Source organism: Mauremys reevesii, linkage group 25 (assembly GCF_016161935.1).
Source record: "Mauremys reevesii isolate NIE-2019 linkage group 25, ASM1616193v1, whole genome shotgun sequence".
Taxonomy (NCBI): Eukaryota; Metazoa; Chordata; order Testudines; family Geoemydidae; genus Mauremys; species Mauremys reevesii.
In genome coordinates, this window is record NC_052647.1 from 5,382,304 (window position 1) to 5,401,275 (window position 18,972).

At 58.1% G+C, this 18,972-nt stretch overlaps 1 protein-coding gene and 1 long non-coding RNA gene across 2 annotated transcripts in view; both read left to right on the top strand.

Annotated features, from left to right (window-relative positions):
• The window catches only part of LOC120391380 (adhesion G protein-coupled receptor E2-like), a 101,104-nt gene that overhangs the window by 39,285 nt on the left and 42,847 nt on the right, over positions 1-18,972 (top strand). The window lies entirely within an intron of this gene.
• LOC120391466 lies at positions 4,290-14,296 on the top strand. Its single transcript, XR_005591341.1, has 3 exons — positions 4,290-4,333; positions 12,088-12,219; positions 14,226-14,296. It is a non-coding gene; the product is annotated as an uncharacterized LOC120391466 (long non-coding RNA).

The following is an 18,972-nucleotide window of genomic DNA, read 5'->3' on the forward strand; positions in this document are numbered from 1 at the left end:
TCTTCTCACTTCCCTGACTGGCTCTGGCTCTCGTGTTATGAGGTGGGGAGAACAGAAGCTCCCCATCCCCCTTCTCTGTCCCCGTCAGGCATTTATAGACTCTTAACACGTCCCCTCTTACCCAGGCCGGTGGAAGCACTAGGCAAGTTAGGCAGCCCTCTAGGGTGCCGAGATCTGGGGGGCGCTAAAAAGCCAGTGCCTAAAAATAGACGCAGGCTCAGGCTGCAGATCACAGACTGTGGGGAGGACGTAGATGAGAACTAGGCTCCCAGTGAATTGCTCTCCTGCCATTTACATAGCCAGCGATTAGGGAAATCCTTTGATTCCATCCCAGACCATAGGGAGGAGGAGGTGATAAGAACCAGCTCCCAGTGAATTGCTCCCCGACTCCTGTCTCCTGCCATTCAGAAAACCAGGGAAGTCCCAATTGCTCTCTGGCTCCTGCCATATGAAGTCCTTTGATTGTGAATCGCTCATTGTACAGATTGCTGTGTCAGTAGGTACATAATTACAGTACTCGCTCCTCTGTCTTGTAGTACATTGCACAGCAGCAGCCAGAAGGAGAGTGGAGCAGCTGGGGGTGGGGGAGGCGTAAGACCCCCCCGTTGGGGCTAGGGTGACCAGATGTCCCGATTTTATAGGGACAGTCCCGATTTTTGAGTCTTTTTCTTATCTAGTCTCCTATTACCCTCCTGCCCCCGTCCCGATTGTTCACATTTGCTGTCTGGTCCCCTAGCTGGGGCTGAGCGGTGCTGGCAGTGCGGTGCACCCGGGGCCGGCTTGCATGGGATGCTCCTCGCAGAGCAGGCTGCAGGTTTTCCAGGGCAGAGGCTCTGCTCCCTGGGGAGAGAAGGGAGGGAGGCTACGGCTGGCAGCTCTGTGGGCTCTCTTGCGTGGAGGGGCGGCTAAGCCGCTTTAACCCACCTCCCTGCGCCCCAGCTTTCTACCCTCCCGACCCTGCGTTGGTGTGAGGGCCGCGCACTCTCTGCCTCACAGTCCTGCCTGCCCCACGCCCCCCTGCCGGAGCAAGAGCCCAGCATTCAACTCCCCAGCACGGGCGCAGGACAGACCGCGACACGCTCCTGTTGCCCTGATGCAATTGCACCGTGACTTGGCCCACGGCTGTATGCCAGGGACTGTAGAGGAGAGCGCCCATTTCACCTTGCGGCTCTTTGAATCCTACCCCGTCCGCCACCCCCTTCCTCACCCAAACCCGGTCTGCTCCCCTGGCACTCCCCAGCCAAACCCGAACCCCCACTGACTCAACCCGGTCTGCTCCCCTTCCCCACCTAATCCAAACCCCCACTGACCCCAAACCCAGTCTGCTCCCCTCCCCCACCTAACCCAATACCCAATGACTGAACCCAGTCTGCTCCTCCCCATCTAACCCGAACCCCCAATGACCCCACACCCAGTCTGCTCCCCTCCCCCACCTAACCCGAACCCCCACTGACCAAACCCGGTCTGCTTCCCTACCCCACCTAACCCAATACCCCAGTATGACGGAGTATCTGCCATTCTAATTTTATAAATTTTATTAAAAACAATAATTAAATATTATAAAGGTAGAATAAAAAGTAGTAGATTTTGATATGAAAGAATGAAGGAAGGAAGTATAGGTGACCAAAAAGGGTGTATTTCTGATTACAATCAACATTGCTTAATTTTCAGGAAAAGTCATCCTGATCTCTTAATCAATGTTTACGTCACCTAGGGAAAGACATACAGAACGAGCTTATTCAGCTTCTATCCAATGCCATCCAACAAAAAATCCCAGCATCTGCTCATGCTGCAAAATACTTTTCGATCATTCTAGATTGTACACCAGATGCAGGCCACGTTGAACAAATGACCATAATCATTTGGTTTGTGGATAGGCCTACTTCAGAGACAGAGAATGAGACTGAATCAGTATTCATAAAGGAACACTTCTTGGGCTTTGTCGCTTACGGGGACAACTGGAGCTGGTATGACAGAAACGATTCTTCACCAGTTAGAAGAGATGTCACTGCCTATAGAAAACTTGTGTAAAGGGTACGATAATGGGAGCAATATGAAAGGGAAAGAAAATGGTGTCTGGCGAAGAGTTCTGGATATTAATCCACGAGCCTTTTTCCGTTCCTTGCAGTGCACAGTCATTGAATTTGATTGTTAATGATGCTGCAACGTGTTGCTTGGAGGCAACTGCCTTCTTTGATTTAGTTCAACGTGTGTACGTGTATTTCTCAGCTTCTACACGTTGCTGGGAAGTTCTAACACACCACGTATCTAATCTCACAGTTAAACCATTGAGTGAAACAAGATGGGAAAGTCAAATTGATGCCTTGAAACCTCTTCGCTATCAGCTTGGTGACATCTATGATGCTCTGATAGACGTCTATGAAGACAGTACTCTAACAGGCTCATCTGGCAATACGGTACGAGTTGATGCAAAGGATCTTGCAAAAGCCATTTCTAGTTTCAAGTTTCTTGTTTCTCTTGTTGTGTGGTATGACATATTGTTTGAGATCAACATGACTAGCAAACAACTTCAGGCGAAAGAATTCGACATAAGTGACGCCATTAATCAACGTGGAGAAACCAAGAAGTTTCTTGTAGTGACGCAGACTTTGAGAAAACATTGGTAGATGCAGGTGAACTTGCGGAGGAGTTGGATGTACCGGCACTTGTTGAACCAGATCCAATCCGTATTAGAAAAAAGAGGAAGCAGTTCGCATATGAAGCAGATGACGAACCTATTTATAATCTGAAAGAAAAATTCAAAGTCAACTTTTACTTTGCAGTCATCGACACAGCAATACCTTCAGTTGAAGAAAGATTCACACTGATGCAGCAAATTAGTTCAGTATTTGGCTTCCTATATGATGCTTACCGTTTGCAAAACACAACACCAAAGCAAATTATGGAACATTGCTTGAATCTGGAGCAAGCTTTGCAACATGGTGAATCCAAAGATACTGATGCCTTTGACTTGTGCAATGAATTGCAAGCTATTGCACGATGAGTCCAAAAGAGTGCATCGCCGCAAGATGTACTGAACTTCATATGCACAAATAAACTGACCGATAGTGTCCCCAACACAGATATTGCTCTTCGCATCCTCTTGACTCTCCCAGTTTCTGTGGCCAGGGGTGAGCGAAGCTTCTCGAAGCTCAAGTTGATAAAAACACACATGCGGACATCAGAGTTGCAATAAAGACCTGTTGGGCTCTCGACCTTGTCAATAGAACAAGACACTGCTCACAGCACTGACTTGGAGGAACTTGTTTCTAAATTTGCTAAACTGAAAACGCCGAAAAATTAATTCTAACGTGTGACTCTGTTACAGTGTGTTGTGTAGAAGGCATGTGATTTATTTTCAGATCCAGGCTATGTTGTGCAAAGTGAAACCAATAACAATGTCAACACTGTCAGGTTATTCATTTATTTTCATAAATATGTAGACTAAATAATTCAATTAATAAATATTCAAGTCAAATGTGTATTAATTCTAATGAACAATGCCACGTTAGTCAGCATTCATTTCTGAAAGTTTTTAATAAGCGATGCTCGGGGGGTGGGGGCGCAAGGTGGAAGTTTCGCCTAGGGCTCAAAATATCCTTGCACCGGCCCTGCCTCTTACGTTCACTCTAAGGTGACAGTCCCAGTCTTTTCAATCTCTCTCTGTAGAGGGTTTTTCCAGCCCCTGATCATTCTCATTGCCTGTCTCTGAACCCCTCTGGTTCTGCACTGTCCTGTGTGCAAGGGGGTGCCCAGGGCAGCTCGTGGGGTGCAGAAGAGGTCACCCCATTGACTGATATCCAGGCATTAGACCAGCCCTCATGTTAGTCTCTATCCCCTTCCTCCAAAGCAGCTCCCCATTTGCCCCCTCCAGGGGCAGACAGCTCATTCAGGCATTGCCGTCTGCACTGATATTGCGGCACTGGGCATCACCAGATCCGCTTGGGAGCTTTAGCAAGCAGCAGGCGCGTGTCCTGGCAGGGCTGCTTTTCCCTTCCCAGCTGGAGCGGCTCATTCTGAACAATAGCCACTTGCTCCCATTCGCTGACCCAGTAACCGCATTCCTGGCTCTAACCAGCCCCGTCTCCCCAGAGCACGGTGCATGTTGGACGCCTGGATTATCCCACAGCAGTGTCCCCCGGTGCCCAAGGTCCAGCTCCTAGATCAGCCTGACCCAGCGCTTTCTCTCTCCTTGCAGACATTGACGAGTGCCAGCGGAACACCACAATCTGTGAGCCCCACGGGAACTGCATCAACACGCCAGGGAATTACACGTGTAAATGCAGCGAGGGATTTGGGAAGAGTCAAAAGGATACGGCTAAGATCTGCACAGGTATAACAGGAGCTGGAAATAGTTGTGGCAAAGGCATGATGCTTCTGGCTTGTCTGCAGTGTTACTAACGCGTGGTGTTGCCTTAAAGCCCCACCTCCAGGAGTCACGTGATTCTGCTTTTGGTTAAAATCAAAATTAGTGCCCAGCCCACGTGGTGGAGGAAAAACTGCCAAACTTTACGCTGGGGTGACTGACAGCTCCCAAACCAGAGTCAAACAAAACGAACCCAAAATGGATTTAAAAAAAAAAATCTTGTGACTTTTTTGAAGCCTGGCTCAGGGTTTGGGGCTTTTAGTGATTGCTTGGCGTTGGCGATGCTGTTAATGCACCGTCACTGAGCTTACCCGAGATCTCTGAAACTAACCCGCGTGCCTGGATGGTGAAACTAATAAGGTTGCCCTGAGGTCTCGCTCTTTCTCTGCGCCACACTCAGGCACAGTGTCTGTTCTGACTCCCAGCCTGTCTTACAAATTAGATACTGACCCCGGGGACTGAAGGTTGCCATGTCTCTTGCTAGGCTGCTTAATTCCAAGGCAGGAGCGTAGGGCACTGAGGATGTCATTAGAAGCTGCAACATCCCCCCAAACCTGCAGATGCAATCAGAGCCCAAGATGCTCTTTCGTAGCAGAGCTTTGAAGTGGGGGAAAGTCAGATCTTTGCAAAGCAAACTGGGCTGAGACAGAGCCAAGGACTCGGTGTTGGATCAACCTTTAATACAGCTTGGGCTCAAAAAGCCCCTTAGTTTCTAGAGCCCCATTAACCAAACCCTCAGCAGCTGCTAAGGCTGGGGAAGGAGCTGGCATCACAAAGGAACCAGCTTGGGTCATCAGCAGGAATCAAACCCAGACCCTGCCTGCTGAAAGCACACAGTTCAGCTGCTGGAGCTAAGGGAGTAACTCCATTAGCTAGTTATTGTAGCAGGCTGTTATCTACTTATGGGAACCAGCCACCAAAGCAGAACAAACTTGCTCTCTCCTTGTTCCATGGCTCAGCGGCCTTCGCTGGAGCCTGGCACATACAGGTCCCCTCACAGGCATGGCGTAGGCCCGTTGCCTTCAAAGAGGTTTAACAATGGAGCAAAAGTTGAGTTTCTTGACAAAGAAACAAGGGATTTTTTCCAGCCCTGATGCACTCCCGGCCGTGAGCCAGGGGACACAAAGCTCCTCTCAGTGAGGGGGAGCAGAGGGTAAAAGCTGCATGGTGAGGCAGGGGAGACACATTCTTGGCCTTCTATGGAAGAAACGCGCGGAAAGAGACAGGTCTAGTTGGTTGGGTATGAGACTAGGACTCAGAAGAGTTGGGTTCTAGTCCCAGCTCTGTTCCTGCTACGTGTCCTTGGGCAATTCCCTGCCTCTGTTGTTCTCTCCCACCTCTTGTCCATTTAGACTAGAAGCTTTTTATGGCCGTGTGGGTGCAGCGCTCTGGGTGCTGCCTTTATGCAAATAACGATCAAGAGGAAGAGGCATAGTGGGAAATAGCAAAACGCTGTCATGGGAAAGAGAGAGAAGGGGAGTCTGAGAAAGAGCTGCTGGAGCACGGCCCAAGGGAAGGATCCGTGAGCGCTCTGGACTCTCCCTGCTGACTGACTTGTTTGCTGAAGTCCAGGTGAAGGGGATTTTAGCCACAAGGATTTCTGTGAGAAGCAGAAGCGTTATGGATAAATATCGGGGAGAGCTTAGCTTTCTTCCGTGGACCTGCTCCTACTTCCTCAAGAAGGGTCACCACCCATCTGTCCCCAGGGATGGTGACTGATAGGCCACTGCTGCTCTGAACGCCAGCGGGAAACAGCAGAACAGCTCTGCCTGCTGATCCAAACCTGCTCGTTCACCGGCCAACCCTTTGACTGTTTGGGTAGATAAATGTCTGTGATTTTATTGGCAAACTGTTTGCTCCAAAAACTTGTCACGGATGTTGTACAATTGTTTGCCTGAGTCCCATGGTCTTTCTCTGCTTCCTGATTGGCCAGCTGAAATGTTGGGTTAATGAGCAGGTGTCACGGAGTGTAGGGGAGTCAGGCCCTGCACCCCCGGGCTCTCTGCCGATTCACCAGGATTCTCAGCCAGCCAGTAAAGCAGAAGGTTTATTTAGACGACAGGAATACAGTCCAACACAGGTCTTGCAGGCACAGATAACAGGATCCCCCCCCGTTAGGTCCATCTTGGGGCCCCATAACCCCCATCGGGGATCAGAGCCCTCTCTCTCTGCTTCCCCTCTTTTCCCAAGCCAACTCCAGTCTGCCCAACCCCCTCCGGCCCCTCCTCTCTGCTCAGCTTCTTTCCCGGGCCAGGAGGTCACCTGACCCCTTTGTCTCCAACACCTTTAGCCAGCACCTTTGCAGGGAAGGTGCTCGGGCCATCAGTTGCTAGGAGACAGAGTGTCAGGCATTTGCTGCATGGACTTTTGCTGCTAGATACTTAGGATCTGTACCCAGCCCCCAGTAAGACCAGTCCCACTTCGTCACACCTCTCCCCCCTTCGAGACCGAACTGAGCGGGGTCACTCCAGCCAGTGACCTGGGGAAGTTCGAACCCACCTACCTTCCCACAGAGGCCCCAGGGTCCCCCCCGTTCTGGGGGGAGAGTTACCCCAGGTCATTCCAGTTTCCTGCCCCCCTGTAGGTCGGGGGGACTCGAGGGCACTCGCAGGTTGCAGGGGGGAAGCCTTATGCCGCCCGTGCCCTTTCCCCACCCCAATACCCCTGGGGTGCACGCGGGGCTGGGGCCTTCTCCCCACGTTCCAGTCTGGGGGGCTGTGATTCGGGCTCTCTCGGTTCAGAGCCCCCCTTCTGACCCTGGCCCCCCTCTGGACAGGCTCCTCAGGGCGAGGCCCGGGTCTTACAGCCATCTTCCCCCTGTCCCGGGCCTTCCTCCCCCTCTGGCAGAAATCACAGGAGCGGCAGTGCTGCCGGACATGGGCAAAGACCCCAGGCCTGTAAAAGCTCCATAGCAGCTTCTGCTGGGTACGCCAGGCTCCCTGGAGCCCTGAGGGGGGAATGTCATGGTCCTGGCACAGCAGCTGGTGGTGATACTCCTGGGGTACCACCAGCTGCCGCCTGATCCCCCCTGACTCCATCTTCCCTGGGGAAGTCCATTCTCGGTACAGGAACCCCTTCTCCCACAGGAACCTTTTCCGGCCACCTCGTCCCATGGTCTGTACCCCCCCGAGGTTGGCCAGGTCCGCTATCCTCCGCAAGGAGGGGTCTTCCCACACCGCGGCCTGGTACTCAGCCGCTGGGGCAGGGACGGGGATCTGCTCTCTCTCACCAGCTGGGTCTGAGGCCCCAGCCTCTCTGAGCCCTGTCCCTGGGCGTTCCCTCCCCACCGGGTCAGGGTCCGGTGCCTCGGGCAGAGTACCTTCCCCGATGTCAGGGTGCAGAGCCCTGCGTCGATTCTGACTACGGTTCACGGCCAGGGCACCCCAGGTGTTACTTGGCCAGTCCTCGAGATCCCCCCCATTAACACCTCTGTGGGCAAATGTGGGTGCACCCCCACGTCCTTGGGGCCCTCCTTCCCCCCCCACTTCAGGTGCACCCTCGCTACAGGCACCTTGAATGGGGTCCCGATCACACCCCTCAGGGTCAGGTAGGTGTTGGGCACCATCCGATCTGGGTCCACCACCTCGGGCCGGGCCAGCGTCACCTCTGCGCCCGTGTCCCAGTACCCAGTGACCTCCCTCCCATCTACCTCCAGGGGAACAAGGCACTCGCTCCAGAGGGGCAGCCCCGTGCCCACCCTGTAAACCCAAAACTCAGGGCGGGGAGCATCCAGCCCCTCGGAGGGGTTGACCCGGGGCCCCCCTCCCTCCTTCGCAGGTGGTACGCGGCCAGCTCCCCTTTCCTGCGAACGCTGCCCCTCATCCGGCTGGGTCTCTACCAAGTTGACCCGGTGTGGGGTTGGTCTGCTCAGTTTGTCCCGGAGCTTGGGGCACTGGGCCCGTATGTGGCCTTGTTGGCCACATTGATAGCAGCCCATGTCTCGTGGGTCCCCTCGAGTGGGACGGCTGGACCTGACGCCGGATGTTTACCTTTGGTGGGGGCTCTCCCTCGGCCCCTTCTGGGAGGTCCCATGGTGACTCTCTCTCTGCGTTGAGGCAGACCTGCTCCTTTGAGACGCCTCCCTATTATCCCTTGCCCGACTGTCCATGTATTGGTCGGCCAGCTGGCCTGCATGCTGCGGGTTCTCCGGCTTCTGGTCCATCAACCACAGCCTCAGGTCCGACGGGCACTGCTCATACAGGTGCTCCAGTATGAATAGGTCAAGCAGGTCCTCTTTAGTTTGGGCCCCAGCCGTCCACTTGCGGGCATATCCCTGCGCCCGGTTGACCAGTTGGAGGTATGTGACCTCCTGGGTCTTATGTTGACTCCGGAACCTCTTCCGGTACATCTCCGGGGTCAGCCCAAACTCGCGGAGCAGGGCCTCTTTGAACAGGTTGCAGTCCCCCGCCTCCGCCCCTCTCATTCGGCTGTACACCTCCACGGCGGTGGAGTCCAGTAAGGGGGTGAGAAACTGGATCCTGTCTGCAGGGTCAACCCGGTGCAGCGCGCAGGCGTTCTCAAAGGCCGTCAGGAAGGTGTCTATGTCCTCCCCCTCCTTACGCTGGGCCAGGAAGCTTTTATCAAAGCTCTTTGTAGGCTTGGGTCCCCCCTCACTCACCGCAGCCGGGGCCTTACTGTTGTTCAGCTGGGCCAGTTCCAGCTCATGTTTACGTTGTTTCTCCTTCTCCCTCTCCTTGTATTCACGTTGTTTCTGCTTCTCCTCCAGCTCACGCTGGCTTTGTCTCTCCTCATGTTCCCTCTGTTCCTTACGATCCTCCAGCTCTCTCAGTTGTATCTCTCCTTCCAAGTCCAGCCGCCTGCGCTCCACGGAGGCCGAGCGTCGCCGGGATGATCCCCAGCTGGGGGGTGAGCTTCGCCGGGCCGATCCCCTGCTGGCCGGGGGGGGGGGGTCACGGTGCCCTCGGTAGCTGGGCTCCTCCCCCCCTCCCCCTAGGCCTAGGGGTGGGAGGTCTCGGGAAGCCCTCAGCGGCCGGCTGACCACTCCCAGCGGGGACAGACACTGGTGCCTGCGCTGCATCTGCCCGGCTGCTTCCCTCAGAGACAGGGATCGGTTCATTCACACGATCTGCGTCCTCCAGCTGGGCAATCAGCTGGGCCTTGGTGAGCTTCCCACTGTGCAGCCCTCTCCGCTGGCACAGCCCCACCAGGTCACACTTGCGCTGCATGGCATACATCTTCCTGCTGGCTGCTCGCAGGCCGGGGTGCTCGCCGCTCCCCACGGGTCCCAGGGGGACCCCTAGTGTGCCAGTCCTTGAGGTCACCCCCTCTCTGCCAGGGTCGAGCTGCAGACTCCTCCGCCCCTGGGACCGCTCGCTGTAATCCCCCGGGGGACCCTGTTACTGCAAAGTCCTGCTCCCTGGTCACACTCTCCCAGGGGTTAATCGCCCCTTCGTTTTACTGCGCCCCAGTCACTTACTGCAGGAAGCGCCGTCCACAGGGTGCAGTAGATCCCACCGCTAACACCAGTTGTCACGGAGTGTAGGGGAGTCAGGCCCTGCACCCCTGGGCTCCCTGCCGATTCACCAGGACTCTCAGCCAGCCAGTAAAGCAGAAGGTTTATTTAGATGACAGGAACACAGTCCAACACAGGTCTTGCAGTCACAGATAACAGGATCCCCCCTTGTTAGGTCCATCTTGGGGCCCCATAACCCCCATCGGGGATCAGAGCCCTCTCTCTCTGCTTCCCCTCTTTTCCCAAGCCAACTCCAGTCTGCCCAACCCCCTCCGGCCCCTCCTCTCTGCTCAGCTTCTTTCCCGGGCCAGGAGGTCACCTGACCCCTTTGTCTCCAACACCTTTAGCCAGCACCTTTGCAGGGAAGGTGCTCGGGCCATCAGTTGCTAGGAGACAGAGTGTCAGGCATTTGCTGCATGGACTTTTGCTGCTAGATACTTAGGATCTGTACCCAGCCCCCAGTAAGACCAGTCCCACTTCGTCACAGCAGGTGAATGTCGAATTCCAGCACTTGTTCCTCGCTGGGATTTCCAGAAGAATCGGTCATGGCCATTTCCGCAGCAGCTCAACTGCTTCCCCCAACCCGCGGGAATGATGGATATTGCACCTGTTGCCACCAACTCAGAGGTTCTGTATGTGAAATGGTCACAAAGTGGGGGCCAGAACCCCAGTGGTGTAAATTGGTGCAGCACCACTGACTTCAAGGGGTTTTTGTCCCAGCTCTGCTTCTCCATGTCTCATTGCCCCAGACGGGACTGCAGGCTCCCCAGGGGCTCGCTGGCCGGAACGAGTGCGTCTCTGCACAAACAAGCCAGGTCCCTAGGTAGAAAACCCCACTCCCTGCATGTGGCGAGTGACCCCGCTGCACCATGGAGACCGACATCCCCCGTGTATCCCCCTTTGCCCGGCAGCTGGCGCTATCCACGTTGGCAGCCTGGTGGGTGCACGTCCCTCCAGCGTTTGGCTAGATCACGGCAGGGCTCTCTGTGCCCGGGCAGGGCGGGGCCCATCTGTCAGATCAGACTCTCCACAGCGGTGAAAGGCCCCAGGAGCCAGCAAGGGCAGTAAAGTCCCCTCCGTTTGGGGCCGGATTGGTGACCCGCTGGGTGGCGACTCCGGCTGGGGCTATGCTGGGGGTCAGGCTGGGCGGGTCTCTTCCAGCTTCGGCTTCCACAGGCTGGATCGTCAGCGAGTGTCGAGTTGGCATCATCTGTCCGAGGGCTCGGTGGATTCGCCCCACGGGGCCCTGGGCCTGGGGGTCACAGCAGGGTCTGGGAATGGACGTTGTTGGGCTGCTGCTCACTGCGCGATGTTAGGAATAGGGGGATCCCCTGGATCCAGCTGGTTTCCAAACAACCCGTTTACCAGCCGTGCAGGGCCTGGCCGCATGTCGGGGTCTGCGGGCTTCTGCCATCAACCCCCGTGAGTGCCACCAGAGAGCAAAGAAACTAGCTTAAAGGGACAGCACCCAATTCCCCTGCACTCCCCTGGGCACAGCCCACCCACCCTTCTCCTAGTGCTCCAGGGGAGGGGCGGGGCTGGGTGTATCCCAAACGGGGAGGGGACCCATGGGGCTGGGGTCTGTAATGCTGAGCGTGGCGCCCCCTTCTGGTGACTAGCTCCAGTTCAGCGCCCCCTTTCTTCTCCTCCCGGAGTCGTGGCTCTCCCGGGTCTCGGCCGTCCGGCCAGGTCACACTGTGATCCCCATTCTGGGGGAGCCTTTCAAAGTCAGACCCCTCTCCCCTCTGCCCGCTAGTGAAACCCTTCCTCTGGGGCTCCCTGCCCCCCCTCGGGGCTTCCTAACCCCCCTCGCCTCAGGCCCCCAACACTGGGCCCAGCCCTCAGGCTGTAGCGAAGCCCCACCTGTCTCCTCCCAGGCGAGCTTCCTTCTAGCCAGCGCCCTGCACGCAGCCTGAGTCACTTCCCCTTTGCAGCTTAACTGGCTGCTCGGCCCCCCCTTAACCCCGCTCTGTCAGGGCTGGTGCAGGGAGGGGATCGCAGGGTCCTGGTCTGGAAAAGGCTGGGCCCCCGATCTGAGGGGTGGGGGAGGGGTTGTGCTGCCGGGATTGGGGCCCTGCAAATAGCAGGGAAGAAAGGAGACTAGAATGGTGGGGATTCAATGGAGCAGACAGACTGACCGACAGACCACGCCCCCTGCAATATGTCTGGGGTGTCTCCATGGTCCTTCGCACCCAGTGCGCCCCCAGCCATGCTGTGTTTGACCCCCTCCCCCACTTTCCCCTCTCAGACATCGACGAGTGCAACAAGACCCCAGATATCTGTGGCCCCAAGGCCACGTGTAACAACACCATTGGGAGCTACCGGTGTGAGTGCCGGGCCGGCTACGTCCCCTCCAACAAGAACACGACCCTGTGCCAAGGTGGGTCCTGCTGTGTGGGGCATGGACGGGGCACCTGGGGGGCTGGGCAGGGCCTGGGGTTACACAGACAGACGTCTTGCCTGAGGGGGCAGGGAGCTGGGAATTGGTCTGGGATGTTGCGCCAGCCCCCTGCCCCCCATGGACGGGGTCCCTCTGGGTCTCAGCCCTGGCCAGGGGAGCTCAGCCTCCAGGCCCTCCCCTCCCCCAGCCCAGCCTGTCCGTCCACTGGGGTGTTTCCGGTTGTCTCAGAGCCACAGGCACCAGTGAGCCCAAGTCTGGCTCTGGGAGCGGAGCAGGGGCCATGCCATGTCCAGGCCATGGAGGGGGTGAGCAGGGCTGCCATGGGGTTGGGAGTCTCTCTCCACTCCCCCCCACCCCCCCAGCAGTGTCGAATTCCAGCACTCGTTCCTGGCTGGGATTTCCGGGAGAATCGGTCATGGGAATGAGGGACGATGCGCCCGTCCCCCATGCGTCACCACCAACTCAGTGCTGCTGTATGTGAAATGGTCACAAAGTGGGGGCCAGAGCCCCAGTGGTGTAAATTGGTGCAGCACCACTGACTTCAAGGGGTTTTCGTCCCAGCTCTGCTTCTCCATCGCTCATTGCCCCAGACAGCACTGCAGGCTCCTCAGGGGCTGGCAGGAATGAGTGCGTCTCTGCACGAACGAGCCAGGTCCCTAGGTAGAAAACCCCACTCCCTGCACGGGGTGAGTGACCCCGCTGCACCATGGAGCACCGACATCCCCTGTGTATCCCTCTCTGCCCGGCAGCTGGCGCTACCCGCATTGGCAGCCTGGCGGGTGCCCGGCCCTCCAGCGTTTGGCTAGATCACGGCAGGGCTCCCTGTGCCCGGGCAGGGCGGGGCCCGTCTGTCAGATCAGACTCTCCAGAGCGGTGAAAGGCCCCAGGAGCCAGCGAGGGCAGTAAAGTCCCCTCCATTTGGGGCTGGATTGGTGACCCCCTGGCTGGCGACTCCGGCTGGGGCTATGCTGGGGGTCAGGCTGGGCAGGTCTCTCCCAGCTTCAGCTTCCACAGGCCGGATCAGCAGCGAGTGTCGAGCTGGCGTCATCTGTCCAAGGGCTCAGTGGATTCACCCCACGGGGCCCTGGGCCTGGGGGTCACAGCAGGGTCTGGGAATGGACGTTGTTGGGCCATTGCTCACTGCGCAGTGTTAGGAATAGGGGGATCCCCTGGATCCAGCTGGCTTCCAAACAGCCCGTTTACCAGCCGTGCAGGGCCTGGCCGCATGTCGGGGTCTGTGGGCTTCTGCCATAGACCCCCCGTGAGCACAACCGGAGTGCAAAGAAAGTAGTTTAAAGGGACACCACCCAATTCCCTGCACTCCCCTGGGCAGAGCCCACCCACCCTTCTCCTAGTGCTCCAGGGGAGGGGCGGGGCTGGGTGTATCCCGAACGGGGAGGGGACCCATGGGGCTGGGGTCTGTAACGCTGAGCGTGGCGCCCCCTTCTGGCGACTAGCTCCAGTTCAGCGCCTCCTTTCTTCTCCACCATTGCAGCTCCCAGAGTCGCGGCTGCCCCGTGTCTCGGCCGACCGGCCAGGTCACACTGTGATCCCCATTCTGGGGGAGCCTTTCAAAGTCAGGCCCCTCTCTCCTCTGCCTGCTAGTGAAACCCTTCCTCCGGGCTTCCAGCCCCCCCTCGGGCCTCCCTACCCCCCCTCTCCTCAGGCCCCCACCACTGGGCCCAGCCCTCGGGCTGTAGAGAAGCCCCACCTGTCCCCTGGAGTGCAGGGAGGGGATCGCAGGGTCCTGGTCTGGAAAAGGTTGGGCCCCCCAATCTGCGGGGGGGAGGGGTTGTGCTGCCGGGATTGAGGCACTGCATGTAGCAGGGAAGAAAGGAGAATTGAACGGGGGGGGGGGGGTGGTTAGATGGAGCAGACAGACAGACCACGCCCCCTGCAATCGGTGGGGGGTGTCTCCATGGTCATTCACCCCTGTGCCCCCAGCTGTGCTGTGAGTGACCCCCTCCCCTGCTTTCCCCTCTCAGACATCAGCAACTGCCGCAGGATCCCAGATACCTGCAGCCTCAAGGCCACATGCATCAACACCAATGGGAGCTACTGGTGTAAGTGCCGGGCCGGCTACGTCCTCTTCAACAGGAGCATCACCCTGTGCGAAGGTGGGTCCTGCTGCTGGCGGCGTGGGGGGAGCACCTGGGGGGCTGGGCAGGGGCTGGGGTTACACAGGCAGAGGTCTTGAGGGGGCAGGGAGCTGGGAACTGGTCTGGGATGTTGCGCCAGCTCCCTGCCCCCCATGGACGGGGTCCCTCTGGGTCTCAGCCCTGGCCGGGGAGGGCTCAGCCTCCAGGCTCTCCCCTCCCCCAGCCCAGCCTGTCCGTCCACTGGGGTGTTTCCAGTTGGCTCAGAGCCACAGGCACCAGCGAGCCCAAGTCTGGCTCTGGGAGCGGAGCAGGGCCAGGCCGGGGAGGGGTGAGCAGGGCAGCCAGGGGCCGGGCGTCTCCCCCCCAGCAGTGCCTGTATTCCTGCTGCACGGCTGGATTCTCTGCCCTGGGAAGAGGCAGCAGGGGGCGCAGTCTGTGCCTAGGGGCCACTAGGGGCCACTGTGGGGCCAGCCCGGGGCTCCCTGCTGGATTCTCCCCCCACCCCCAACACACCCCAGTACCACCCACAGCTGGGGGGAGAGGGTTGAGGGGACACATGGCTGGGATGATTCCACAGCCCCCACCCCACAGCAGCTTCACACATGGACTCCTAAATCTCCCCAAATCTTGGCCCCACTGGGGCTTGGCCCATAGAGGCCACAGTGGCTGTTCTGGGGTCTGAAGGTCCCCTTCCCTCTGTTATGTTCACAGCACACGCACACAGTTAGAAACAAAGCGTCACATCCTCTCGCTGGCAGGCTGCAGCTCAACACAGGGTTATTCTTAGAATCCAGAACCCTAGCACACGAGGACCCCAAACAGAGAGACAAAGCAGGCTGCTCCTGAAGGCAGACGGGCACAACTAACCCACTTTGCTCTGGTCTGGCTCTTTGGCAGACACACTGCTGAAACCTCCAAATCACATGTTTGTCACCCGAACCCCCTAGCCCACAGGCAGGTCCAGGAAAGCCCCTTGCAGATGTTAAGTGAGAGCTTGTGATGCTAACACAGTTTTCAATACACCATATTCTCGAGTGGCCGTTCCGCTGCCAGAGCAGCCTAGTGCCGCCTGAGCATAGCTGAGAATCAGTTGTGTGATTGTTAAGCTCCCAGGGGCCCGATCACCTGGGTCCTGTCACTCAGCTCAGTACAGGTGGGTGATACAGAAACGTCTCCCTGCGGGCCTGTACAGAGCGTCCCCTCTTGTGTTGCAGATATTGACGAGTGTCTGGGCCCGAACCCGCCAGACTGCGGACCCCACGCACACTGCACCAACGTGGCTGGGAGTTACTACTGCACCTGCATCGATGGCTACAAGCCCAGCTCTGGGAAAGCCAAGTTCACGCACGCGAATGAGAACAGCTGCCAGGGTGAGCTCTCCCCTGCCCCCACCTGCTGAGACCCCTCACACACACACACAAATGCTCATTCCAGGCCTGGTGCTGCACTGGGGCTATCACCGGCTTTGGCAGTGGCCTGAGGTTGTCAGCGAGGCTGTGATGAGACGTGACCTCGCCTGCTCCCCCTGAGCCTGGGAAGTGGCCCCGGGAACGGCTCTGGGAATTGGGCTAAAGCGTTCTTGACTTCGCCCCCGTACCCTATTGCTTGAGCTTCGCTGGGGGCAGGCAGCCATGCTCTGCTCTGGCCTCTAGGGGGCGCAGCTGCTAGTTCGAGGGACCCTCCCACTGCCCCAAGCTCCCTGCATGGGCAGCGCTGGGAGGGGCATGTGCTGTGACTGGCATTGCCAGCCCAGCCCCAGGCTGCCCTGAGGCCCCCCGAGTTCCAGCAGTCTGGGGCGGGCACGTGGGGTTGGTCGTCGGCTCCGTGTGCTGTCCCGGCTCTGGGCGGGTCGCTGGCCCGGCAGACCTCCAGCGAAGTGCCCAGACAGCCCAGAGTCGGGGCAGTGGCCAAGGCGCTCGGCCAGGTTTATCGCCAATGCAGCCCGGTGCCAGCGCCCAGAGATGCCCCAGGGACACGGCCACACGTCTGCCTCTGCCAATGGACCCCGACAGTTCCAGACTGAGACAAACCATCCGGGATAAACAACTGACGTCCCAGCTTGTGTGTCTCACAACATGTTTGTTACCCCCCTTGTGCCTTTCTCCTGCTGCTTCAGACAAAACATTCCCCACCCACCAAACCATCTGATCCTGCGCCAGGCAGGGGAATCTGGAGCTGGGATGTGGTTACACAGTCACTGTGTTGTAACAATGCCGGCAATACCGGTGCCGAGTTCGTGCACCGGACGGTGAACTTGCCGGCAACCCTCTGCTTTGTGACAGGGTGTGACTGGTGCAGGGGGGGGGGGACACCACTGAGGTTGCTCCATCAGGGCAAACTGCAGAGTGGGGCCGACAATCCCCCAAACTGCTGGTTATTTCTGATACTTAGATTCACCGAGCCAGCAACAAACCAGCGGCTCCGATACCGGCTGCTTCCCCAGAGCCAGAAACAGCTCCCGGCTCCTTTTCTAGTGTGGCTTTAAAGGCAGAATTTGGGTCATTTAGCCTGCAAGGTGCTTAACCCTTTCTGGCTCAGTGTCCCACAGGGCCGGACTTTTGCTCGGAGCATCACTTCTGCTGACTTTGCTTCTGGCCTTGTGCCAGGCCCCTGCTCCAGCCTCTCTCTGCTCCAGCTCCATGTCACTCCCCAGGGCTGCGCTGTGAGGGGGATGTGCTGGGACTGGCATTGCCAGCCCAGCCCCAGGCTTCCCTCAGACACCCTGGCTCCCAGCGGCATGGCGCAGGGACACACGGGCTGGGCAGCTCCGCGTCGCTCCCCCAGGGCAGGGAGTTTGCCCAGGGCACAGACCGAGAGGTCTCTCTGGGCTCGCAGTGCAGTGGATTTGGAGACCCCTTTGCGCTGGTGAAGCTGGCGCATGCCCCAATGCCAGTCCCCTGGCAGGGGATACCCACATGCTGGTGTCTCCACCGGGGGGCGCTGGAAGCTGCCAGCTGCTAAATCGCTTTGTGCTGGTCCCTGTCTGTGCTCCCTGAGCTCCCCGAGTCAGCAAAGCACATGCTTAGCTCCAGCCCTGCCCAGCTACGCACTGAACTCGGCTCCAGTGGGTCTTAAGTGCCTGGTTGAGCCCGTGACGACCATCCCAGGCATTAAACAAAAATCAGATTAGCTTAGAAAATCACAAGCTTTAGAAATGAGGCAGTGTTTGGAGAGAATTGAATGGAAAAGGGGCAAATTCAAAGCAGATACAAGGAAATACTCCTCCTACCGGGGTGGCAGTAGCCTCTGGAACTCACTGCTACCGCGGCCAGGGGGCTGTGAATGTGTCGAGGTTTAAAGAGGGACTGGCTGTTTCTATGGGGAACAACAATGCCTGGAGCTGTGCTAGTTAATGGACAATAGTTCTGGGAGGGAGGGAGAAGCTCCCACTTCAGGGAGTAAGCCAGGGGTCTCAAACTCCTGGCCTGTGGGTCATCTGCGGCTCACAAGCCCCCCCCCAGTGTGGTCCGTGGGGCTCCAGCAGTTTTGGGGCCTAGACTCTCCCTCAGCCCCACCTGCTGCCCCCGGGCGCTCCCCCCTCAGGGCCCTGGCAGCTCAGCGGAGCTGAGCAACATCTGCCTGCTCTCTCCAGTGGCTGCCGGCCCCTCCCTGGGGTCTAGGGGTGGGGCAGGGCTGTGCCTCCGCATGCTGCCACCACCCCGAGTGCCCCTGTGGCCAATGGGACGCTGCGGGGGCGGTGCCTGGGCGCAGAAGTGCGCAGATGCCCCCGGCCTGCCCCACCTTGGAGCCCCAGGTAAGTGCTGCACCCGCAACCCCCTCCCAGAGCCTGCACCCCCACCCCACATACCCCCTCCACCCCCAAACCCCTCCCAGAGCCTGCACCTGGTCCTAACACCCTCCTGCCCCAAACTCCCTCCTTGAGCCTGTACCCCTCCCCATACCCCCACACACCCCCAGCCCCAAACGCCCTCCCAGAGCCTGCACCCCATCCCCACATCTCCCCAACTCCCTTCCTGCGCTTGCACCCCTCCCCACACACACCCCAGCCCCCAAACTACATCCCAGAGCCTGTACCCCCTTCCCCTTCCCACATACCCTCTCCCACTCCCAAACGCCCTCTCTGAGCCTGCACCCCATCCCCACATTCTCCAAGCCCCTAAACTCCCTTCCTGAGCTTGCACCCTCTCCCCACACACACCCCAGCCCCCCAACGCCACCCCAGAGCCTGCATCCCAGACCCCCTCCCCCACCCAAACCACCTCCCAGAGCTCAACCTCTCACCCCTTCTGCACCCAAACTCCCTCCCAGACCCTGCACCCCAATCGCCTATCCGAGACCTCCCCCCCACCTAAACTCCCTCCCAGAGCCTTAGGCAGGTGAGGGGCAGAGGTTTTTGGGGGTGGGTTCTGGGCGGCATAAGTGACATTGGCCTGCTAGGAGGATTTGAGGACTGGCAGTGGCCCAAAGGTAAATTGAGTTTGAGACCCCTGGTTTAAGCCGACCTCCAACTATTAGAAATGATCTTAACGGGGGCAGATTATCCCCCGGCTGTTGCTGCGGGACTCTTACACCTTCCTCTGTAGGTCATGCATTTAGGGATTAATAACAAGAATTTTAGTTATAAATTGGGGACACATCAGTTGGAAGTAACAGGAGGAGAAGGACCTCGGAG